Genomic DNA, 25,188 nt, shown 5'->3' with positions numbered 1-25,188 from the left:
GGTGAGTACACATTGCCATGGACTTGATGCTTAGATTCATAGTCTGGCAATTAACTCGACATGTCAAGTTTCTCAGGCAGCATCGCCTGTCAAACATGCCCACTGAGCTCAATGGGGCTGCGTAGCAGCCACAAGCCAAATTCTTGGCTTGCGGTTGTGACATAGTATTTCAATGCAAAATTACCATGCGGATGAAAAAAATTTAAAAAAAGGCGACAGCAGTATCACCAGCTGCACTAACAGAAGGAGGGTCTTTAAAGTGGAGTTCCACCCAAAAATAGAACTTCCACTTTTTGGAATCCTCCCCCCCTCCGGTGTCACATTTGGCACCTTTCAGGGGGGAGGAGGGAGCAGATACCTGTCTAATACAGGTATTTGCTCCCACTTCCTGGCATAGATCACCGCAGAGCTTGCGGTGACCTACGCCACTTCCGGCACCTACGCTCTCCTCCACCGCTGTGTTCTGTGAGACACAGAACAAAGCAGGGACCCGAGAGGACGCGCAGCGCGACTCGCGCATGCGCAGTAGGGAACCAGGAAGTAAAGCCGCACGCTTTGGCTGCCGACATCGCGGGCTCCCTGGACAGGTAAGTGACCATATATTAAAAGTCAGCAGCTGCAGTATTTGTAGCTGCTGGCTTTTAATATTTTTTTTTTTTAGCAAACCTCCGCTTTAAGGGACATTAACCACTTGACCACCGGAAGATTTTGCCACCTTCATGACCAGAGCATTTTTTGCTATTTGGCACTGCTCTAATTTCACTGGCATTTGCACGGTCATGTAACACTGTACGCACATTAACCACTTGCCGACCAGCCGCCACAGCTGTACTGCGGCAACGTGGCTCGGCTGAACGAATTGCCGTCATGTTACGTCGCTTCCAATTTCGGCCACTAGGAGCGCACGCGTTCCCCCTGCTCACCCATGGAGCCAATGCGAGTGCCCGGCGGTCGCGATCACCACCTGTCTCCCGCGATCGCTCGGGGCACACCGAGAACCGGAATTTGTGTGTGTAAACACACAATCTCTGGTTCTCTGAGGGGAGAAGAGACAGATCGTCTGTTCATATAGAGTATGAACAGCGATCTGTCATCTCATCTAGACAGTCCCCTCCCCCCTTCAGTTAGAACACACACTAGGGAACACAACCCCTTCATCGCCCCTAGTGTTGACCCCTTCCCTGCCAGTGACATTTTTACAGTAATCAATGCATTTTTATAGCACTGATCGCTGTATAAATGCCATTGGTCCCAAAAATGTGTCAAAATTGTCCGATGTGTCAGCCATAATGTCGCAGTCATGATAAAAAAATAAAAAAAAAAATTGCATATCGCCGCCATTACTAGTAAAAAAAAAAATAATAATGCCATAAAACTATCCCCTATATTGTAGACGCTATAAGTTTTTCGCAAACCAATCAATATACGCTTATTGCAATTTTTTTTTAACAAAAATATGTAGAAGAATACAAATAAACAAATAATAATAAAATCTTCTGGGGCTGAAGCGGTTAAAATTATATATTTTTTTTCAGACAAATAGAGCTTACTTTTGGTGGAATTTGATTACCACTGCATTTTTATTTATATTTTAGTATTTTCTTCTTTAAAAACATATCCAATAAAATTTTTTGAAAAAAAAAAAAAATCAAATTACTTCATGAATTTAGGCCAAAATGTATTCTGCTAAACATCTTTGGTAAAATAAAATTCCATTAAGTGTACATTTGGTTTGCATGAAAGTTATAGCATTTGGTATAGATACAGGAGTGTGCACTGTGTACAGAGTGCAGGGTTTAAGGATGCACTGCATGCAAAGTGCAGGGGGTGCCCCCTTTTCCCCCAAATCGTCCCCTCCCCAGTAAAGAGCTCTACTCCCACCCCCAAATCCCCCTCCTTGACAGTACCTGATAGAGAACGGAGGCTGAAGAAAAGCAGGATAGGTTACTGAGGAGGAGAGTGCAGTGTAGCTGTGGGGCATGTGGGGCTGTGGGCACAGGCTTCAGTCGCTGTTGCCACAAGACAAGCACCGGGTCCCAAGCACCTAAGAGGTGACTGGCGTAGCACTGTTGAGATCACTCCCCAGACGGAACTGTGAAAAATTCATAATTACGATTTTCGAAAGAAAATTCTTTAAGAATTCAACCCATGTATGGCCGGCTTTAGTCATAATTTAGTGGGAGCTGCTCCATCATCAACCAATCAGCAGGCTGGAGGTATTTTGCGGACCATACAGCTGTCGCAGAGAAGGTCGAGGTCTTGGCTGTTCTACCAGAGGTAGATTAATAACAAGACTGCCTGAACAGGGCTAAAAATCCTTCGTCAGGTGTAACTATGCCTTTAGATGTTTTAAACTGAGTATTTAGCGGCTGGCCTGGAGCTCATATTTAAAAAAGAAAACACGCATTAGGTGTTATTTATGAAAGGTAAATCCACTTTGCACTGCAAGTGCACTTGGAAGTGCAGTCACTCTAAATCTGAGGGGTAGATCTGAAATGAGTGAAAGCTCTGCTGATTTTATCGTCCAATCATGTGCAAGCTAAAATGCTGTTTTTTTTTTTTTCGTTGTATGTCCCACTCGGTTCTACAGCGACTTTACTTCCAAGTGCACTTGCAGTGCAAAGTGGGTTTTCCTTTAGTAAATAACCCCCAGTATGTTGCAAAATCCCAATGTGTTATACCAGAATCCCATATACTTTTGAGACACTATCACCAAAAGTATTGAGATACCTACCTTTACATGCACATGAACTTTAATGGCATCCCAGTCTTAGTCCGTAGGGTTCAATATTAGGTTGGCCCACCCTCTGTGCAAGCCATTCAAGTTCTTCCACCTCAAACTCGCTCATCCATGTCCTTATGGACCTTGCTTTGTGCACTGGTCCAAATCATTTGGTGGGGGGGATTATGTTGTGGGGTTGTTTTTCAGGGGTTGGGCTTGGCCCCTTAGTTCCAGTGAAGGGAACTCTTAAGGCATCAGCATACCAAGATATTTTGGACAATTTCATGCTCCCATCTTTGTGGGAACAGTTTGGGCCCTTCCTGTTTGAACATGACTGTACACCAGTGCACAAAGCAAGGTCCATAAAGACATGGATGAGTGAGTTTGGGGTGGAGGAACTTGACTGGCCTGCACAGAGTCCTAATCTCAACCCAATAGAACACCTTGCCGCCCGTCATATAGCAAAATGACGTCGGCAAAGTGGTTGTGATATCCTGACCGGACGTCATACAACATCTTTCAGGATATCAAGCCGCTGTGCGCCCCCAGGGGTGCGCATCACGGCGATCGTTGTTGCAGCGTGTCAGTCTGACACACCACAACTCCGATCTAGGTAAAGAGTCTCTGATAGAGACTCTTTGCCACGTGATCAGCCATGTCCAATCACAGCTGATCATGATGTAAACAGGAAGAGCCGTAGATCGGCTTTTCCTCACTCGCGTCTGACAGACGCGAGTAGAGGAGAGACGGTCGACTGCTCTCCTGACAGGGAGGGGTCTGTGCTGATTGTTTATCAGTGCAGCCCTCCCTCGGATGCCCACCCAGGACCACCAGGATGCTGCCAGGACCACCAGGGATGGTCACCACACTGGACCACCAGGTACACCACCCTAGACCACCAGGGAAATGCCAATCAGTGCCCAGGCAGCTGCCAATCAGTGCCAAAGAAAAATGCCTGCCAGTGCCACCAGTGATGCCTATCAGTGAAATCAGTGCCAGCCATCAATGCCCATCAATGACCATCAGTGCTGTCTTTCAGTGCCTAGAAGTGCCATCAGTGCCACCCATAAGTACCCATCAGTGCAGCCTTTCAGTGCCCAGTGTCGCCTATCAGTGCCCGCCAGTGTCATCTATGAGTGCCCATCAGTGCCACCTCATCAGTGCCGCCTCATCGGTGCAGCTTATCAGTGCCCATCAGTAAAGGAGAAAACTTACTTAGTTACAAAATTTTATAACAAAAACAAAGAAACTTTTTTTTTTTTTCAACATTTTCGGTCTTTTTTTATTCGTTTAGCAAAAACTAAAAACCGCAGAGGTGATCAAATACCACCAAAAGAAAGCTCTATTTGTGGGAACAAAATGATAAAAATGTAGTTTGGGTACAGTGTAGCATGACCACGCAATTGTCATTTAAAAAGCGACAGCGCTGAAAGCTGAAAATTGTCCTGGGCAGGAAGATGCAAAAGTGCCCTGTATTGAAGTGGTTAAAGAAAAAACACCTGGTGCCAAAGGTAAAGGGAGGAACCCCTTGGGGTCGTTAATAGATGAATCACCATCCTGATGCAAAGGACTGGCAGTACAGTGTAAATAACACCTTACATATTACGGACCGAAAGTCCTTCTTCAGGGGTTTTAGGTTATTGATTCAAGTGGGTATAACATTTCTACAAAGGGAGTATATAAATAAATTCATCTTTACTACAAAGTAATAATATTCATAACTGTTCAGATAAATAGCAAACCATGCAGCTCCTAGACATGACATGTGATATAATACATGAATTCGTTTACTTACATGGCAAACAATTCACATAAGGCAAATATCTGAAGGAATTGACTAGTTCAGGAAATTCATTGGCCAATGGGACACGCACCCTCCAAATGCACCAGGTAACCAAACCATACATAGGAGCTTCACTACGGAGGACTCAAACATGGTGGGGCGCAAAGTGGTCACCCACCAAAACTGGAACCATTGCTGTTATGAGGTGATATAAAAAGATGTATATATGTATCTGTATCAAAATCAGATTTCTGTGGAAATGTATCCAGTAATCAAATAAAGGTTGCAGCAATCATATGCCCTGACATCTTAAAGAGTATATTTGTGCAGGGCAAAGAGTACCAGAACCTGTCAAAAAATAGATGAACTGACCTTATAAATGGATTGTGGTTGCTCATAACCGACTGCTCCCTCAGCATCTCAAAAGAGGCCTGGGGGCCGGTATATGAGCACCTGTGAGGGGAAGAGGAGCCAATCATGATCATGATGGCGATGCAAAACAGCTGGTGCAGAAAAAGGGAGGGACTTTAGGAGTAGTAGTTGGTGGTTGTACTATGTTCTATATTAACCAAATACGTATGAACTATTTGCTTATCGCTGTAATGGTGGGTACTATCATGATTTTTAAAACTAACTTAATTTTTTCAATGTTTTGCATTTCAATATATTTCAATTGTCCTATGGGCTCTGTTAACCATGTTTGACCAATTTTTTGACTGTTATACTATCTACAGCAGAGTAGATGCCCCCTTCTTGTAATTTATACTGGTTGGTTTGTGGGCATGGTGTTCTCCTGTCCATCCGTTGACGGACCTGGACTGGACTTCTTTACTCCCGGCACGCAGGGGTCCTGACCCACTTCCACCACTTTATGGAGGTGGCGTGGCTCTGGACATCCCCTTTTTGGCCAAGTTGGTCCCCTCTGGGCATCCGTACACTTGCGTTCCACCAGTGAAGCACGGGCGTGGCCATTGCGCATCAGTGGCATGACGCATGACGTGGTCCCACCCCTCAATCTGGGGGGCAGGGTCACGCCGTGTTGCCAGAGAACTCTAGGGAGACAGACCGCACAATGATATCGTGCGGTGCCCTCCCATTTTCTGCACCAGCTGTTTTGCTTCGTGACCACGATTGGCTCCTCTTCCCCTCACAGGTGCTCATATACCGGCCCCCAGGCCTCTTTTGAGATGCTGAGGGAGCGGTCGGTTATGAGCAACCACAATCCATTTATAAGGTCAGTTCAACTATTTTTTGACAGGTTCTGGTACTCTTTGCCCTGCACAAATATACTCTTTGAGATGTCGGGGCATATGATTGCTGCATCCTTTATTTGATTGTTGGATACATTTCCACAGAAATCTGATTTTGATACATATATACATCTTTTTATATCACCTCATAACAGCAATGGTTCCAGTTTTGGTGGGTGACCACTTTGCGCCCCACCATGTTTGAGTCCTCCGTAGTGAAGCAAGCCCCAGTTCCTATGTATGGTTTGGTTACTTGGTGGATTTGGAGGGTGCGTGTCCCATTGGCCAATGAGTTTCCTGAACTAGTCAATTCCTTCAGATATTTGCCTTATGTGAATTGTTTGCCATGTAAGAAAACTAATTCATGTATTATATCACATGTCATGTCTAGGAGCTGCATGGTTTGCTATTTAGATGAACAGTTATGAATATTATTACTTTGTACTAAAGATGAATTTATTTATATACTTCCTTTTCTTTGTAGAAATGTTACCCCCATTTGAATCAATAACATAAAATCTCTGAAGAAGGACTTTCAGTCCATAACATGTAAGGTGTTATTGGTGCCAGTCCTTTGCACCAGGATGGCGATTCATCTATACAATTGTATCAATCAGGGTATAAGATATGACTTTTATGCTCTGTATGTATTGTTTGTACTTGTATATTATTGATATTTTGTAATAAAATTTATATTTTTATACTATCCATTTGATCTGTCTATTAACGACCCAAAGTGGCTCCTCACCGTACCCTTGGTACCAGGTGTTTTTTCTTCGTTTGCTATAATTGGGTCAGACAGATCAAGCATTTCCACATACAGTCACATTCCTCCTCGAATGTTTTAATAGAACACCTTTGGGATGAATTAGAGTGGAGACTGTGAGCCAGGCCTTCTTGTTCAACATAAGTTCCAGACCTCACAAATGCACTTCTGGAAGAATGGTTAAACATTCCCATACATAGACACACTCCTAAACCTTGTGGACAGCCTTCCCAGAAGAGTTGAAGCTGTTATAGCTGTAAAGGGTGGGCCAACTCAATATTGAACCCTATGGACTAAGACTGCAATGCCATTAAAGTGCATGTGCGTGTATAGGCAGGCATCACAATACTTTTGGTAATACAGTGCATTTACCTAGATTACTTTTATTTTAAATTTCTACGTATTTCCTAGTTTAATTTTATTTTATAAAGAAATTTACAGTATATGTTTAGTATCATTCATCTTTTTGTAAAACTATGCACAGAATATACTGTATATTGAATATTATTGAACATAAACACAAATATAAAATACATAATCCCTTTGTATGAAGAGGGTACCGTTACCTTCTGCAAAGAGAATACAAGACAGTCTTCCAGTGCAGCTTTGGAAATGAAAGGAGACCAGTCATTCCTTTAGGCTACACAGGCAGTTGCTCCTTTAGGCACTTTCCTAAACGAGATCTGCTGTTTCCTGGGAAACACGACTTTAGACAAAAACTATAAATGCTTTTGAAGTTTTGTGTCTTTGTTCTGGTAACAGGCACTCTACAAAGCTATACTATACAGGTTTTCTTTAAAGGAAATCTGTCACCAAGCTTACATTAAACTGCATGCTGTTTTCTTGCTTTTCCTGAGTGCAGAAAAACGTTTTAATTGCTTCTAAATCAGCCTAACTAGGGTAGAGGAGAGTCTAAATATTTGTGCTATAAATGATTAAAGAGTCAGTCCACCCAAAAGTAATATTTTCTAATTAAATGTGAAGCATGGCAAGCTTATTCAGCTCCTGGTTTCATCTTTGTCTCGGATATTGCAAGTGTGAGATCTCCCTGCCAATTGACTTGTCTACTTTTGCATGTCCCCGCTTCTGTTTCATTCTACATAATATAAAATAAAACATTTCAGTAGGGGGGATGGAACCCCTTCCTAAGGACCACAGACACAGGACCTCAAAATGGAGATATTCCATCACCCAGAAACTCAAGTACAGATCCCTCCATCCCTAGGAACTTGAAGTGATCGTAAATGCTCAGTCTTTTCTTAAATTAAAATAACAAACACTGAAGAATCTACACTTTGCTACAATGTAAAGTAGTGAGTGTACAGCTTGTATAAGAGCCCATTCACACAGGGACGACTTGTCAGGCGACCTAGTCGCCTGACAAGTCGCCTCCCGTTCTGTGCTATGGAACCGTTCTAAGGGGAGCGACGCAAGTCGCTCCGACTTAGAAAAAGGTTCCTGTACGACTTCGGGGGCGACTTGGGGCGACTTGCATAGACTTCTATACAGAAGTCGTCTTGCAAGTCGCCCGGGCAGTCGTTTGCAGGTCGCCTCGCTGAGGCGACCTGCAAGTCGTGTTGCCCCTGTGTGAATGGGGTCTCACAGTGTAAATTTGCAGTCCCCTCAAAATAACTCAACACACAGCCATTAATGTCTAAACCACTGGCAACAAAAGTGAGTACACCCCTAAGTGAAAATGTCCAAACTGAGCCCAAAGTGTCAATATTTTGTGTGGCCACCATTATTTCCCAGCACTGCCTTAACACTCTTGAGCATGGAGTTCACCAGAGCTTCACAGGCTGTCACTGGAGTCCTCTTCCCCTCCTCCATGGCGACATCACAGAGCTGGTGGATGTTAGAGACCTTGCGCTTCTCCACCTTCCATTTGAGGATGCTCCACAGATGCTCAATAGGGTTTAGGTCTGGAGACATGCTTGGCCAGTCCATCACCTTTACCCTCAGCTTCTTTATCAAGGCAGTGGTCATCTTGGAGGTGTGTTTGGGGTCGTTATGTTGGAATACTGCCCTGTGGCCCAGTCTCTGAAGGTAGGGGATCATGCTCTGCTTCAGTATATCACAGTACATGTTGGCATTCACGGTTCCCTCAACGAACTGTAGCTCCCCAGTGCAGGCAGCACTCATGCAGCCCCAGACCATGACACTCCCACCACCATGCTTGACTGTAGGCAAGACACACTTGTCTTTGTACTCCTGACCTGGCTGCCGTATTTCTGTGTCTGGATTTATCTGCCTCCCTGAAGTTTTACTAGAAAATTGGCTTCATGACCAGTGGTTTGTCCAAACCAGCTACATCCCAATAGGTTACTTAGGCAGAAAGAAAAAGAAAACCAGTCAAAATGAAAAACCGCAACGATCATAAAGACTCTTCACCCTTGGTACAGGGGGTCCTTGATCAACACAAATGTAATGTTTCTCCATTTTTAAAACAGAAAAGCCCCCAATTTGGCCAATGTTTTAGAGTTATGCAGCTAGTCGGAAATTGACAAAAATCCCTCATCATTGTGCACTGTGCTGTGTTTGAGTGGCTTGCACTACTGCACAGTAAATATTGGGATCCCTCTGAAGATTTCAGAATTGGCATTCTATGCTGTAGTGCACCATCTCCAAAGTACAGTACAGTGTTGTGTACAATATAGCATCTTCAACAGGGCTGTTTTTAAGGCAGGGCAAAAGGGGCAGCTGCCCTGGGCCCTGTCATTGTTGTGGGGCCCAAAGTAGCTGCCTCATACTTGACAACTATCCTGGTTTAAATTCCCTCGTCCCTTGAGGTTTTAGTCCTGTGCTGTGTTCCAATATCTCAGTGTGAAGTGCTGCTACTAATGCTGCCCAGCTCTGCCCTACTGTTGTGTACAGATGACTCACCAGCAGACCCTGTGTTGTAAATTTAGCATTCAGATGTAAATAGCGGCGGCATTCATATGTAAATAGCGGCGGCATTCGTATGTATATCATGCTCCCCTGAGGTCATATCCACAGTAATGTCTAGAAACCAATCAACAAGCAGAAATCATGTGCTGTAACCTCTAGCAACTAATCAGTGAGCCATAATGTGTGCTGTAACCTCTAGCAACCAGTCAGTGAACAGTAATGATACACTGTAACCTCTGGCAACCAATCGCAATAGCTGCCTGATCTGATTCAGTAAACCGATTTTGAGTCTAGCTGCTATTGTTATATTGTATGTCTCAGAGCAGGTCGAGAGCAAAACTGCATGGAGGGGGGGCCCCCCAAGAAAAGTTTTGCCCAGGGTCCAATCAATATTAAAGACGGCCTCATTTACGTAATGCAAGGGCATCATTTAGGTAATGCATTAGTATTTAAGACATGATTTGAGGTGGTTGGGTCCAAGTTAAGCCCAACTCCAGGCACCAGAAAAAAATACCCTTGCAGTGGGGCATCTCTATTTAGGTCTTGGTGGTTAAGGAATAGGCCTTAATACTTACCTTATTCCTTGCTCCAGCAGCCTTCCTCTCCAGCCTAGTCCCTACAACCGGCGGTTGCACTATGATGCCATCACATACAATACAGGACCGATAGTCTTGCATTGCACATCGGACATCAGGGACCTGCCTGCAACCTGGGCACATCAGCAGCCAACTAATGAACGAATAGAGAACCCATCAATCCATAGAAGCAGCAGAGAACATAGCACCAGTGGTGACAAGAAGTAGGCACACTAAGAGCTACGATTGTCACAAAGTGCAAATATACTGGGCATACCTGCAAAAGTCCTAGGCTGCATCATTAAAAAAAAGCATAAAAAGTGTATGTAAACCTTAAAGCGGTTGTAAAGGCAGAAGGTTTTTTATCCTAATGCATTCAAAGTCAGTGAGCCAATGGAGAGAGAGAGGGGGCGGGACTGGGCGCGGTTCTGTGTCTGAATGGACACTGGGAGCTGCGGCTCGGCTCAGTTGCCCCCATAGCAAGCTGGTTGCTGTGGGGGCACTCAGCAGGAGGGAGGAGCCAGGAGTGCCGGCGAGGGACCTAAGAAGAAGAGAATCTGGGCTGCTCTGTGCAAAACCACTGCACAGAGGAGGGAAGTATACCAGGTGTGTTATTTTTACCCCCCCCAAAAAAAAACACTTTAGTATCACTTTAACCACTTGCCGACCACCTAACGTACTGCAGCATGTCGGCTCTATTGCGCAAAACCCATGTACCTGTACGTGATTTCGTGCAATTGACTCTGGAGGGAGCGCACGCCAATTGGACAGTGTGCTGATTGGACAGTGGGGGAGCAAATAAGCGGGTCTGGCTGACCCGATGTCTGCCGGCCAACCGCGATTGCTCCCGAGCAAGGCAGAATGGCAATCTACCTATGTAAACAAGGCAGATCGCCATTCTGACACGGAAGAAGATAGAGATCTTGTGTTTCTGCTAAGCAGGGACATGGATCTGTCTTCATCCAGTCAGAGCAACCCCCACACAGTTAGCAAGCATCAGCTAGGAGCACACTTAACCCTTTGATCCCCCTGGTGTTAACCCCTTACCTGTCAGTGTCATTAATACAGTAATGCCCGTACACACGGTCGGATTTTCCAACAGAAAATGTGTGATAGGACCTTGTTGTTGGAAATTCCGACCGTGTGTAGGCTCCATCACACATTTTCCATCGGATTTTCCGACACACAAAGTTTGAGAGCAGGCTATAAAATTTTCCGACAACAAAATCCGTTGTCGGAATTTCCGATCGTGTGTACACAAATCCGACGGACAAAGTGCCACGCATGCTCAGAATAAATAGATGAAAACTATTGGCTACTGCCCCGTTTATAGTCCCGACGTACGTGTTTTACGTCACTACGTTCAGAATGATCGGATTTTCCGACAACTTTGTGTGACCGTGTGTATGCAAGACAAGTTTGAGCCAACATCCGTCGGAAAAAATCCTAGGATTTTGTTGTCGGAATGTGTGATCAATGTCAGACCGTGTGTACGGGACATTACAGTGCATAATTTTAGCACTGATTACTGTAATGTCACTGGTCTCCAAAAAAGTGTCAGTTAGGTGTCAGATTTGTCCGCCGCAATCCCGCTACAAAAAAAAAAAAAAAAAAAAAAACCCATCGCTGATCGCTGCCAATATTAGTAAAAAAATAATAATAAATATGCCATAAAAATATCCCATAGTTTGTAGACGCTATAAACTTTGCGCAAACCAAACAAGATACACTTATTGTGATTTTTTTTACCAAAAATATGTAGCAGAATACATTTTGACCTAAATTGATGAAGAAATTTGTTTTTTTTAATATTTTTATTGGATATGTTTTATAGCAGAAAGTAAAAAATATTGTTCTTTTTTTCAAAATTGTCTTTTTTTGTTTATAGCGCAAAAAATAAAAACCGCAGTGTTGATCAAATACCACCAAAAGAAAGCTCTATTTGTGGGAAAAAAAATGACATCAATTTTGTTTGGGTACAGCGCCACAGGACCGCACAATTGTCAGTTAAAGTAACGCAGTGCCGTATCGCAAAAAATGGTCTGGGTCATTAAGGGGGTAAAATCCTCCAGGGCTGAAGTGGTTAAATCATTTTTTTTCCCATGATGGTTGGCATCATGTCTCATTGTATACAGTTTTCTTAATGTACAATAATTTACAACTATAGGTTCCCATACGACATTCTAAACAAATGTCAGTTACTATGGTACACAAAACCCTCAAAGTAAAAAAATAAAAAAACATAACACACACACAAACACTTCTTTTTACCTCTTCTGGCAATCAGTTCCTCCATTATTTGTGTCTCACACACCCCAGTGCCAGTCACTGCAGCTCACAGTTGGAGGAATATGACAACACAGGCAGTGCTGTAGAGCTAGAAAGCAGTGGGCAGGACTAGGTGTGGCCAGGTGCTGATTGACAGGCTATAGGCTTGTGATAATACTGATAGCCACGCCCTCTGAAACATCTTTTTTTTTTTTTTCCCCACTAAAGAGTAAACAGGCACAGCCTACACGAGAGCGGCAACTCTGCTCTGAATTCAGGAACAGTGCAGCATTGTTGCCTCACCATCACAGAGAGCTGTGTTAAATGAAATTCACTGCAAGCTTAGGGGGGACAGAGAGAAATCCTTAAGTGCAGATGCAACCATAATGAGGTGCTATAACATAGATATTTAATATGTAGATATAGCTATACTAACCACTTAAAGCGGAGCTCCACCCAAAAGTGGAAGTTCCACTTTAAAGGACTCCTGACATGCCACTTTTAGCATGTCTTTTTTTTGGGGGGGGACTGGGTACCTAGTTTTGACAGGTACCCAGCTCCCACTTACACTCAGGCTGCCTAGTTCTCCTCTCCCCCTCCCTCCCTGCAATCTTCTGGGATACGTCACAGGTCCCAGAAGATTGCCTGGCCATTCAGAATGCACAGCGCACATCATGCATGCGCAGTGTGCACCCAGCTGTGAAGCCGCAAGCTGTCACAGCCGGGTGCCCACACTAGTGATACTGGCGGCGAGGGGAGAGAACCGAGGGTTTGGGGGGCCGCATTGCTGGACTGTGGGACAGGTGAATGTGTGTTTATTAAAAGTCAGCAGCTGCTGACTTTATGGCCTCATGCACATGGGCGTTTTTACAGCCGCGTTTAGGAGCTTTTTTTTACAGCGTAAAAATGCCTCTCCATGTTATTCAATGGCCTTATACACAGACAAGCGTTTTTGAGCTGTAAGTGGCATAGCCGTTTTTAAGCTCCAAAAAAAAAAAAAAAAACAAACAAACAACCCAGGACCAGCACGTTTTGATGACCGGCACTAGAGCTGTAAAAATGCCAGACGCCGGTAAAAGCTGTTAAACGTGGTTTAACTCTGTATACAGAGCGTTAAGCCTCGTCAGGCGTTTCTCTGCCTCTATTTTGAATAGAGGCAGAGAAACGCCTGACGAGGCTTAACGCGTGGGGGTCCCCCCCAAGGTGTACCAGACCCTTTGGTCTTGTATGAATTTTAAGGGGAATCCCCCAAAACCTATACCAGACCCTTTTCCGAGCACGCAGAATCCCACAAGGATGTCATATGACGTCCTCCCACTTACGCGCAACAGTGGGATGCTATTTAGCCGCTAGGATTGCTTGCACAAGAAAGAGCTCCACCGGCTCTGAAAAAAAAAAAAATCAATACCGGGATGATGGCTGCAGCTGCAGGCGTTGTCCCAGTATAACCATTCAAAGTCGGGCGACGTACCCAGGGCTGCTGATAAGGCAGTACAATTCATAAAGAAATATGGCTTACTAAAATACACCCCTGCTCCTAAATGCACAGGGAGTGTATAAATACATATTCCTGAGTCCCGGCAGGTCAACAGAGGGGTCCAGGAGGTGCGAGCATTTCATGAACTTTTTAAGCCTCTTGCACAGGATACTCTGTTTGAGCATCTACTTTTTCAGATGTTTTTTTTTTTTTTTTTATGTATTTGCGCGTATTTTCGCGTATGTGTGTTTGCGCAACTTTGCATGCATTTTTGCGCAAATGGGCGAAAACTTATTCTTGAGTTCTCATTCTGCACAATATGTAAATGGGCATTTGTGTGCATTCACGTGCATGAGGCGTAAATAACTGACCACAAAAGCTGATCATTTTATTTTATTTTTACTGCAGAATGCATGGCGCTTGTTTACGCACCTGTGTGCATAGGCACATTACAATTAATAGGCTGTATTTTAGCTCAGTTAAAAAAAAAAAAAAAGGCTGTACTGAGCTTTTTCAAGATGCAGTGTGCAAGAGGCCTTAGGCCCCTTTCACATGATCGGCCTGCAAAGATCCGCCTGTCCATTCTCAGGTTGATCTGAGCGGGCCACCTATTGACTTGCATGAGCAGGCGCATGTTAGTGGAGATGTGTCCGCCTGCAATCCGATAAGATCCACTGAAAACGTTCGCCATCCGTCCAGCGGATCGGATGAAAGTTGACATGCTGTCTGTTTTCATCCGATCTTCCCATTGAGAACAGCGGGGCTCTGATAGGTCCGTCCCTGCACAGTGAGCAGAGACAGACTTGTCATCCGCCTGCTCAGCGGGGATTAACGGAGCGATCCCCCCAATGAGCTGAGCGGATCCGCCCCGTGTGAAAGGGGCCTTAATCATTTTCGGGGCGCAGGTACATACTGTAATTCCACACCGCAACCTTCGCTGCTAAACTAAAGTTCCAGTGCCTTCCCTTGCGGAGTGATCTTATGTACATGCTCAGCTCCCCCAGGACAGGTACAGAGACTGATGTGAGACACTAACAGGGAGAAGCAGCAGCGCTAATCCTAATGGTGGCGGGTGGCATGGGGCACTTCAGCACACAGTGAATGTCACATTAATATCTGGATAGAGCCTCCAGAATCCTCACTCTGTCCTATGATCATCAGCATTAGGTGATCACACAGCACAGCAGGTGATCTATGGCTCTGTATAGTGTGCCACATGGCTGTTGGGTGCTGACTTTGTTAGTTTATGGATGTACTGTGAGTTACACACTGTAGCACAAGATCAGCACCCAACAGCCACACTGACAGAGCCGTGGATCACCTGCTGTGCTGTGTGATTATCCTAATGCTGATGATCATAAGACACTACTGTACATGCATTTGGGGGGGGGGGGGGGGGGGGGCGGGTTGTCAGTAAAAATGCACAGGAGAGCTGCGTTTTTACTGCCCCCCAAACACTCCGCTTTAAGAACCTTTCACCCAAGCTTTCCAATTAGGGGGGTCTGTCAGTTTTTCAAGCAGACCTAATTGAAATGGCCATGTAGGTCTACAACTACCTCCATGTCCATTTAGGTCCAGAAACATAAAAAATTGAAAAGGATTGCGTTTTTCCAGACCTAAGGCCCCTTTCACACGGGGGCGGCGTTGGCGGTAAAGCGGTGCTATCTTTAGCGCCGCTTTACCGTCGTTTTAGCGGCGCTATTCGGCCACTAGCAGGGCGGTTTTTACCCCCGCTAGCAGCCGAGAAAGGGTTAAAAACCACCGCAAAGCAGCGCTATGCCGGCGGCATAGCCGCACTGCCCCATTTCAATGGGCAGGAGCGGTTTAGGAGTGGTGTATACACCGCTCCAAAGATGCTGCTAGCAGAACTTTTTTGAGCGTCCTGCCAGCACACCGCTCCAGTGTAAAGACCCTCGGGGCTTTCACATTGGAGAGATGGCAGCGACTGTTTCAGGGTGCTTTGCAGGTGCTATTTTTAGCGCTGTAGCGCCTGCAAAGCGCCCCAGTGTGAAAGGGGTCTTAATGTTACAGATCAGGTAAACTGATGTTGATGGACACAAGTCCATTTACATCTGACCACCCACAGATCCATTACAAGTCCACCCCTGCCCGCTGTGTGGTGTATGAAGACATAAACTGTACAGGTGGGGGGGTCAGGGGAGGGAAAAGTGTGTGGGTCGCTCAGGCTCCATAGGGAGGGGGTATGTAGACAGTGCCTCTGCTGCTACAGTGCTGACAGGGGATGGAGCCCGTCCTGGCTCCTGTAAAGGTTCAAGAAAGGAAGGGTGACCCCTGGAAGTCGCACATCTATGATGTCCTACTGCAATGAATGGAGTGGTAACCTCAGCCTGGGCTTTGACCAGGCCACGCCCCCAACAATTCACTCGCCCCCCCCCCCCCATTTGACTGAGAGCAGCACGAGGGAGGCCAATGGCTCCCACTGCTGCCCGATCCTTCTGTGATAAGAAAATGACAGGGGAGAGGAACTGCAGATGGGCACAGCGCTGGATCAATACACATAAGTGTTTGGGGAGGTTAACACAGCAACTGGCAAAATGTTATTTACCTTTGGTAAAAAAAACATTTTAGATTTAGAACCACTCTAAGTAACATAATAAAATAAAAAAATGTTTCCCCCATGTACATACTTATAAGAACATAAACACATGCGGCAGATGCACCTACGTACGAAAACAACAAAACAATGATACTTAACTCTCCTTTAATTGCCCAATGTCCTTACTGGCACCTTCCACCCACCTACTTCCAGGTGCCAGGCTGTGGCGGTCTTCATTGGCCGGCTCAGGATGATGTCACTCCTGCTCATGTGCATGAGTTCAGTTATCCTGTGGATGGGGGCCAGAATGTACAATCAACACAGTGTCCATTCAGACACAGAGCCACGGCCCGGCCCCGCCCCCTCTCTCTCTCCTCATTGGCTTACTGACTTTGAATGCATTAGGATAAAAAAACCTTCTGCCTTCACAACCGCTTTAAGGTTTGCATACACTTTTTAATGCCGTTTTTAATGATGCAGCCTAGGATTTTTGCAGGTATGCCCAGCATATTTGCATTTTGTGCTGGCAAGCAAGTATTTTTAACCCTTTTACTGCCACACTATGCAGTATGTTGGTGGCAGTGGGGGGTTTTACATGCACTCTGCTGGAAATGTGTGTAAGGTAACCCATACACGAGTCAATTTTTTTTTTTAGTTCAAGTAGCGGGTTGAATGAAAAAACTCTTGATTCCCCCATCTACATGTTTGAGATGGATGGGGGAATACTCTCTGCTGAGCTATTGTATTCTGACAATGGGGAGACTTCCCTACTATCAGAATACACAGATCAGCACTGTCAGCTATAGCCGGCGGCACTGATTGAGTGAAGAAAATCCAACAGGCTGGTTGTACAGCAGTCAGTCAATCAGTAGATCGATTTCTGTACAACCAGACTGCCCCATACATGGATTTAAATTTGGCCGGTCCCCGCTGAACCAGCTTAATTTTGATCCATGTATCTAAAAGTTGTAATTTTTTTAAAATAACAAACATGTTATACTTACCTGCTCAGTAAAATGGGTTTGCACAGAGCAGCCCGGATCCTCTTCTTTTTGGGTCCTGACTCCTTTCCCCTGCCAAGTGACCCCAATAACAAGCATTTTGCTATGGGGGAACTCGAGCAGGCTGTCCATTCACACACAAAACGTTGCTCGCCCATGCCCCCTGTTCCCTCCTCATTGGCTCACTGGCTATGACTGACAGCAGCGGGAGCTGAATTGCGTGGCATTCATGTGATCTGCTACGGGTGTCAATGTTAGATTAACAACACCCTGAAACAGAGCGCAAAATGCAGTGCAATTGCCAGAGTCGCATGGGGGTGAACCCCCATGCAATGCGATTAAGGTGCAGTGAAAAAAAAAAAAAAGGGGGTCCTGCACCATTTTGGTGTGGATGCGATGTGATGCAATTTGAGCTGTACAAAATGTATGGCTCAAATCGCACCGCACAGATATCGCATGTGATGTGCACAGAAATGCTGTGCGATTCCTGTGCGAATCACATGCAGTGCCTGTAAGGCACAATTGTGAACCCAGGCTGAATCCGACAAGCTGTCAGCTCTCAGATGGAAGTGATCCAGCAGCTGTAGAGCTGACTGATCGCTTCCATACACTTCGGGAACTTCTAGTCCCCCCACACGTCCCCACCATGTTTCCTGAGCTTCCTGAGCTCTATGTGCCCATCAATGGACCTGGGACTGGCATGGTAGGTACTGCCAGGTACAGGGGAGGGAAACCAGCAAACATCTGTTTGCTAATCTCCCCTTCCTGTCATTACTAATGGCCCGTACACACAATCCGAAAATCGCACGGCAGATTTTTTTTTTTTGCATGCTAGTTACATATTGAAAATGGAGAGTTTACTAAAGTTACAAAAGTTATGTAATATGTTGTAGTGTATTTCCATTGTATTTTAGGACAACAACTGTACTGATTAAACAAGAATCGTACAAGAAAAATCTTCGCGTTTGTCTGATCAGATAATATCTAATGAACTGTTGTGATCAGCTCTCAAAAGCTCTGTACGAACGATCCGATTATTGCACAATCAATCCAAAAGTGGTATTTTTCATCTGATTTTCGGATCATGTGTGCGGACCATTAGTCCCAGTGCCACTGTCCTCATCCAGTATGGCTGGGGAAGAATCAAATAGTGTGCAATCTACACTGCTTTCATTCAGGACTGGTGCTACCACTAGGCAATCTAGGCAGCCGCCTAGGGCACCCTGCTACCTAGGGCGCCCGGCCACTGGTGTTCCTACTCGCTTGTCTCAGCAGCAAGCAACTCAGCAGTCTCAGCATCAGCAGGCAGCGGCCACTCCATTCACACATAGTGTCAGAGGCGCAGTGGTGGCGGACTGTGTGTCCGACTCCTGAATGAATGGAAGCAAGCATTCATTGATGGGCGCTGGTGAGGCTACTTTTGATGGGAGCGCTGGTGAGGCTACTTTTGATGGGAGCGCTGGTGAGGCTACTTTTGATGGGAGCGCTGGTGAGGCTACTTTTGATGGGAGCGCTGGTGAGGCTGCATCTGATGGGAGCGCTGGTAAAGCTGCATCTGATGGGAGCGCTGGTAAAGCTGCATCTGATGGGAGCGCTGGTAAAGCTGCATCTGATGGGAGCGCTGGTAAAGCTGCATCTGATGGGAGCGCTGGTAAAGCTGCATCTGATGGGAGCGCTGGTAAAGCTGCATCTGATGGGAGCGCTGGTAAGGCTGCATCTGATGGGCGCGCTGGTGAGGCTGCATCTGATGGGCGCGCTGGTGAGGCTGCATCTGATGGGCGCGCTGGTGAGGCTGCATCTGATGGGCGCGCTGGTGAGGCTGCACTGATGGGAGCACTGGTGAGGCTGCATCTGATGGGCGCGCTGGTGAGGCTGAATTTCATGGGAACGCTGGTGAGGCTGCATTGATGGGAGCACTGGTGAGGATACATTTGATGGACACTGGTGAGGATACATTTGATGGACACTGGTGAGGATACATTTGATGGACACTGGTGAGGATACATTTGATGGACACTGGTGAGGATACATTTGATGGACACTGGTGAGGATACATTTGATGGACACTGGTGAGGCTACATCTGATGAGCACTGGTGAGGCTGCATTGATGGGCGCTGGTGAGGCTGCATCTGGGCTCTTCATTAAAAAGGTGGGTATACAAGGGCAGGGAAAAGTGGGTGGGGTCAGGGGGCAGCAAAATGAGGTTTCGCCTAAGGTGTAAAAAATCCTTGCACCAGTCCTGCATTCATTTCATTGGGGGACAGGCGAGACATCAGGGGTCTATTGGACCCTTGGTGACTCATTAGGAGAACCTTTCACCAATAAATGCACCACATAGCAGACTTCTTGACATGCTCCACCATAACATGGTAATGAACCTAAACAGAAGTCATTCCAACCCGCTGGTCCAGGAATCCCTAATAAATCCCAGTATCAGACTGATGTCAGAACTCGGCCATCCCCTCCCTGGAGGAAGGATGATTTACTAAAACTGGGGATGGCAGAATCTAGTGCAGATGTTCATGGCAGCCAATCAGCTTTTAACTTCAGCTCATTCAATTAAGCTCTGACAATAAAACCTGGAAGCTGATTGGTTTCTATGCAGAGCTGCACCAGATTTTGCACTCCCCAGTATTAGTAAATGAAGCCCTTTATGTACTATGACAGCCCAGTCTTCTCTCCTTAGTATGTGTATGATTACAGTACAGTCTTACCTCCTCAGTGGAGGGAGCTCCGTCCTCTCACCCAGCAGAAGCACCACAATAGGGATAAATGAAGCTGTTATCAGGGATGGAGGAGCCGGCCGCGGGGGTTCCGGGATTTGTAGTTCTAGAAGGCCACAGGTCTCAATCAGTGCACGAGCAGCAGACTACATCTCCCAGCATGCCCCGCGCGGGGGTCGGCGATCCAGCTGGTGGAGACTTGTGGTTGAGGGATTATGATTGGGTTGCTGCGCGGGGCTTTTCTCCGGGGACGGGCGGTATTATGGGGTGTCAGGCTGGCCTCGGTAATAGCCGGTGTATAGGTGAGAAGCAGCACGCCTCGTCTGGCAGGCGGCTATGTTTGGGGTGTTGTCATGGCTGCGGCCGGATGCTGCGACCCAGGAGGGGGGAGGAGTCTGGGTGTCAGTTATACAACAGGCTATTGGGTAGAGTAGAGCACAGGGCTCATCACTGGGAACAATACAGCTTCCAGGGCTTCCTTTGTATTAGGTATGAAATGAGGACTAATCCTCTGAGATCACCACCATGTCCTTCTATGGTGTGCAATGTACCTGTTCTACAAGAGCTCCCAGTCATCCAGCACACCGGGGACGGTTAGTAATGTCAGCCAGATCTCACCCATCAATCCAGCGATCGATTACACCACAGATACATGTACAATGTGCGTCTCCACCCCAAAACAGATCAATATTAACATGCATTAATAATCAATATGTAAGCAAAACAAAATAAAAATTAATAAATAAAAAAAAAAATCTAGGTGTCTTTTATATAACAGGAGCATTAGGGTTACACTTGGGTTGTTTTGTCTATAAACTGAGTAATAAAGCAGTTGCAAAGGCTTTTTTCCCTGTAAAATAACAAACATGTCATACTTACCTATTGTGTGCAGTAGAATTGCACAGAGAGGCCCCAAACCCCTTCTTCTGCTCCCCTCCCCCGCCACTCTTGGCTCCTCCCTTTTCTTTGTGTGCCCCCTTGCCTATTGGCTTGCTATATGGGGGCACACCTGTGGGCTTGATCCCAAGCTGAGCTGTGTGCATCCACTGATACACACAGCGCGGCTCAGCTCCGCTCTCTGCTCACAGGATTTGATTCTGCCATTGCAGACAGACACAGCGAAGGTGCGAGGTAGAGCCCAGGTAAGTATAAAGGAGAAGTGAGGGTGGAGGGGGTCATATGCAGTGGGGAAAGAAAAACTATTTGATCCCCTGCAGGTTTTGTAGGTTTGCCAGCTTACAAAGAAATGAAGGGTCTATCATTTTTATCATAGGTGTATTTTAAATGATAGATACAGAATATCAACCAAAGATTCAGAAAAAACACATGATACAAATGTTATAAATGGAGTTGCAGTTCAGCGAGTAAAATAAGTATTTGATCCCCAAAACATGACTTAATACTTGGTGGAGAAACCCTTGTTGGCAATCACAGAGGTAAGACATGGACCGCGGCAATCTCCCGTTCCGAGCCCCGGTATATCCGCATCAGGAGTCCGGGGCTTAGAAATCCCCTAGGCATCCACGCATCTTCTTTCCAGACGACAGGATGGGCTATGCGGCTGCTGATTGGTCGGCGCCGCCCATGTGACGGTGCTGACCAATTAGAATGCTCCGTAACCTCCCTCCTGATCAGGTACGTTTTGGACATTCATCTGAGGGAATTTCTAAGCCTCAGACTCCTAACGCGGATATCCCGGGGCTTAGAATGGGATATTGCCGCCGTCCAGATCAGCGAGACCAGGGGGGGTGAGGAGGGGGTCCTGTGTAAGTTCACCTTACAGATTTTTATGTAAAGGTGAACTTACACTTGAAGGTTTCTCGGCTGTCGCTTGGCAGCTCGAAGTTTCAGCTCCACCCATACATTTTCTATTAGATTAAGGTCTGGAAACTGGCTGGGCCACTCCATGACCGTAATGTGCTTCTTCTTGAGCCACTCCTTTGTTGCCTTGCCGGTATATTTTGGGTCATTGTCATGCTGGAAGACACATCCACGACCCATCTTCAGTGCTCTGGCTGAGGGATGAAGGTTCTCACCCAAGAGTATACAATACATGGCCCCATCCATTGGCCCCACAATGCAAAGTCAGCCTGTACCTTTAGCAGAAAAACAGCCCCAAAGCATAATGTTTCCACCTCCGTGCTTGACTGTAGGGATGGTGTCTTAGGGTCAAAGTCAGCACTTTTCTTCCTCCAAACATGAAAAGTCGAGTTAATGCCAAAGAGCTCAATTTTGATCTCATCTGACCACAGCACTTTCTCCCAATCCCTCTCTGATTCATTTACATGTTAATTGGCAAACTTCAGAGGGGCCTGTACATTGATTCACTAGAACCGAGGGGTCCTAGTAGATGATAGGCTCAGCAATGGCATGCAATGCCAAGCTGCTGCTAACAAAGCAAACAGAATATTGGTATGCATTAAAAAGGGGATCAACTCCAGAGATAAAATGATAATTCTCCCGCTCCACAAGACTCTGGTCCGGCTGCACCTAGAGTATGCTGTCCAGTTCTGGGCACCAGTCCTCAGAAAGGATGTACAGGAAATGGAGCGAGTACAAAGAAGGGTAACAAAGCTAATAAAGGGTCTGGAGGATATTAGTTATGAGGAAAGGTTGCGAGCACTGAACTTATTCTCTCTGGAGAAGAGATGCTTGAGAGAGGATATGATTTCACTATACAAATACCGTACTGGTGACCCCACAATAGGGATAAAACTTTTTCACGGAAGGGAGTTTAACAAGACTCACGCCCACTCATTAAAATTGGAAGAAAAGAGGTTTAACCTTAAACTACGTAGAGGGTTCTTTACTGTAAGAGCGGCAAGGATGTGGAATTCCCTTCCACAGGCAGTGGTTTCAGCAGGGAGCATCGATAGTTTTAAAAAATTATTAAATAAGCACCTGAACGGCCGCCACATACAGGAATATAAAATGTAATACTGACATATAATCACACACATAGGTTGGACTTGTGTCTTTTTTCAACCTCACCTACTTTGTAACTACCTTGAGATCATTCACAAGTAGGGATGGGCGAACGGTTCGGCCCGAGCATAAGTTTAGGGCCGAACTTTGGTTGTTCGGATGTTCTGCGAACACCAAACAATATGCTGTGTTCGGGGCAAATTCGAAAGCCGCCGGAACACCGTTAAAGTCTATGGGACACTAACATGAAAAATTAAAAGTGCTCATTTTAAAGGCTTATATGCAAGTTATTGTCATAAAAAAGTGTTTGAGGACCCAGCTCCTGCCCCAGGGGACATGTATCAATGCAAAAAAAAATTTTTTTTAATGCCCGTTTTTTCGGGAGCAGTGATTTTTTTTATGCTTAAAGTGAAACAGTAAAAATGCAAAATGACATTTCTAAAGGAAAAATTGTCATTTAAAACTGATCGCGGCTGTAATGAATTGTCGGGTCTCGGCAATATAGATTAAATTCATTGAAAAAAGAGGGAGACCCCCCCCTGTCCATTACCAGGCCCTTTGGGTATGAATATTTAGGCGAACCAAAATTTTTTTTAAAAATGGCATATGGGTGCCCCCAAAATCAATACCAAACCCTTTAGGTCTGGTATGGATTTTAAGGGAACCCTGCGCCAACATTTAAAAAAAAATGGTGTAGGGGTCCCCCCCAAAATCCATACCAGATCCTTATCTGAGCATGCAACCTGGCAGGCTGCAGGAAAAGAGGGGGGGACGAGACAACAGCCCCCTCCCTCCGTCGGCGGAGCGATATAAGAAGATAAATGGACGTCGTGGGACATTTTTGTCCCACAACGTCCTTTAAAGGTGTGGTGCCTTTAAATCATGTGATTGTGTGAAAAAAAGGGAGCTCTCACTGTGAATCCTAATATCAAATGCATCTAAACAAGTACATTAAACTCATATATACAATATTTAAATGTCCAAAATTCAAAAATCTATTTAAAAAATGTCATCATAATTGGTGTTTTTTTTAATCGAATATTAGTTGTAGCTGTAGTGCCAAGTGCTGTAGACAGAATCAGTGCAGTCCCTCCTATGTGCCCACTCACTCAAAAGCTGCTATAGACTCCCATAACAGAAGTCATATGTGCTTTTATAAATCCTCTTAGATGCTGGGATTAGTTGTCCTCCAACAAGGCTCCTTCTTTATAATAGATTGTCCTCATGTGTAGTCAACTGCTATAGACTCCCATGACAGAAGTCATATACGCTTTGCAAATCCTCTTAGATGCTGGGATTAGTAGTCTTCCATTGAGGCTCCTTCTTTATAGAGACTTTCCACATGTATAGTATAATGGCAGGAAAAAAAAGGGAAGGTATATAGCGTAATTCCATTTATTAAAAATTGGATTAAACACAGCAATCCACTCATATTTGTACAAAGTAAAATAAGCATAAAAACCGGATACCGGAAGTCCACCTCCACTTGCGTGTCATCGGCCGGATCTGACGTCACCACCCGTGGTCAACTGACGTGTTTTGTCCCATCCACAGGACGTTATCAAAGGCAAGAGCTGTGAAAATGTGGCATAGACTCCCTTAAGAACTAGTTCTGGCCAGCTCAGTAGATTGTATTTAAAAAGGAGCTGGATGCATTCCTAAATGCACAAATGTGAATGGCTACTTACAAGAATAGGTAATAACACCAGGGTTTGTAGATCCAGGGAATATCCGATTGCCTTCTGGGGGATCAGGAAGAATTTGTTTCCCCCGCTGAAGCAAATTGAATCATGTCTTGTTTTTTTTTTTCTTTCCTCTGAATCAACTGTGGGTCTAGGATTGTATATATGGGGATTTCGTATTTGTTTGCTTTTATCTATTGGTTGAACTAGATGGACTTGTTTCTTTATTCAACATGACTAAGTATTTAACTGTAATTTTTTTAGTGAGATGCACATGATAGGTGTAGTTGTGGTCTTGTTTTCTGTGGTCAATTTACCAGTACCCACTGGCGCAGTGATCGATCACTCAAAAGTTTACCCGCTGACCAATTTAATGTTTGATAGATGGTGAAACACATGGCTGTTAAACTAACAGAGTGTGTGGTTGTGATTTAACTCAGGGGTCCTTGAACTTTCTAAACAAAGGACCAGTTCACTGTTCTTTAGACCTCAGGGAGCCAGACTGTGCCCAGTGGGAACAACAAATGCCCTGGTGTCAGTGGGAATAAAAAAATGTCCCAGGGTTTGTG

At 45.4% G+C, this 25,188-nt stretch overlaps 1 protein-coding gene across 1 annotated transcript in view; it reads right to left on the bottom strand.

Annotated features, from left to right (window-relative positions):
* Window positions 1-20,407, bottom strand: part of KATNAL1 (katanin catalytic subunit A1 like 1) — a 178,509-nt gene extending 158,102 nt beyond the window's left edge. The window contains exon 1 of the mRNA XM_073613365.1: window positions 20,004-20,407. The gene's annotated coding sequence lies outside the window, so the exon portion shown is untranslated. The remainder of the gene's footprint in view (window positions 1-20,003) is intronic.
* Between the last annotated feature and the right edge of the window lie 4,781 nt (window positions 20,408-25,188).

This window comes from Aquarana catesbeiana, linkage group LG02, assembly GCF_042186555.1.
Source record: "Aquarana catesbeiana isolate 2022-GZ linkage group LG02, ASM4218655v1, whole genome shotgun sequence".
NCBI classification, from domain to species: Eukaryota; Metazoa; Chordata; class Amphibia; order Anura; family Ranidae; genus Aquarana; species Aquarana catesbeiana.
The sequence above is the reverse complement of the archived record's forward strand: the minus strand, read 5'-3'. Positions and strand labels throughout refer to the sequence as shown.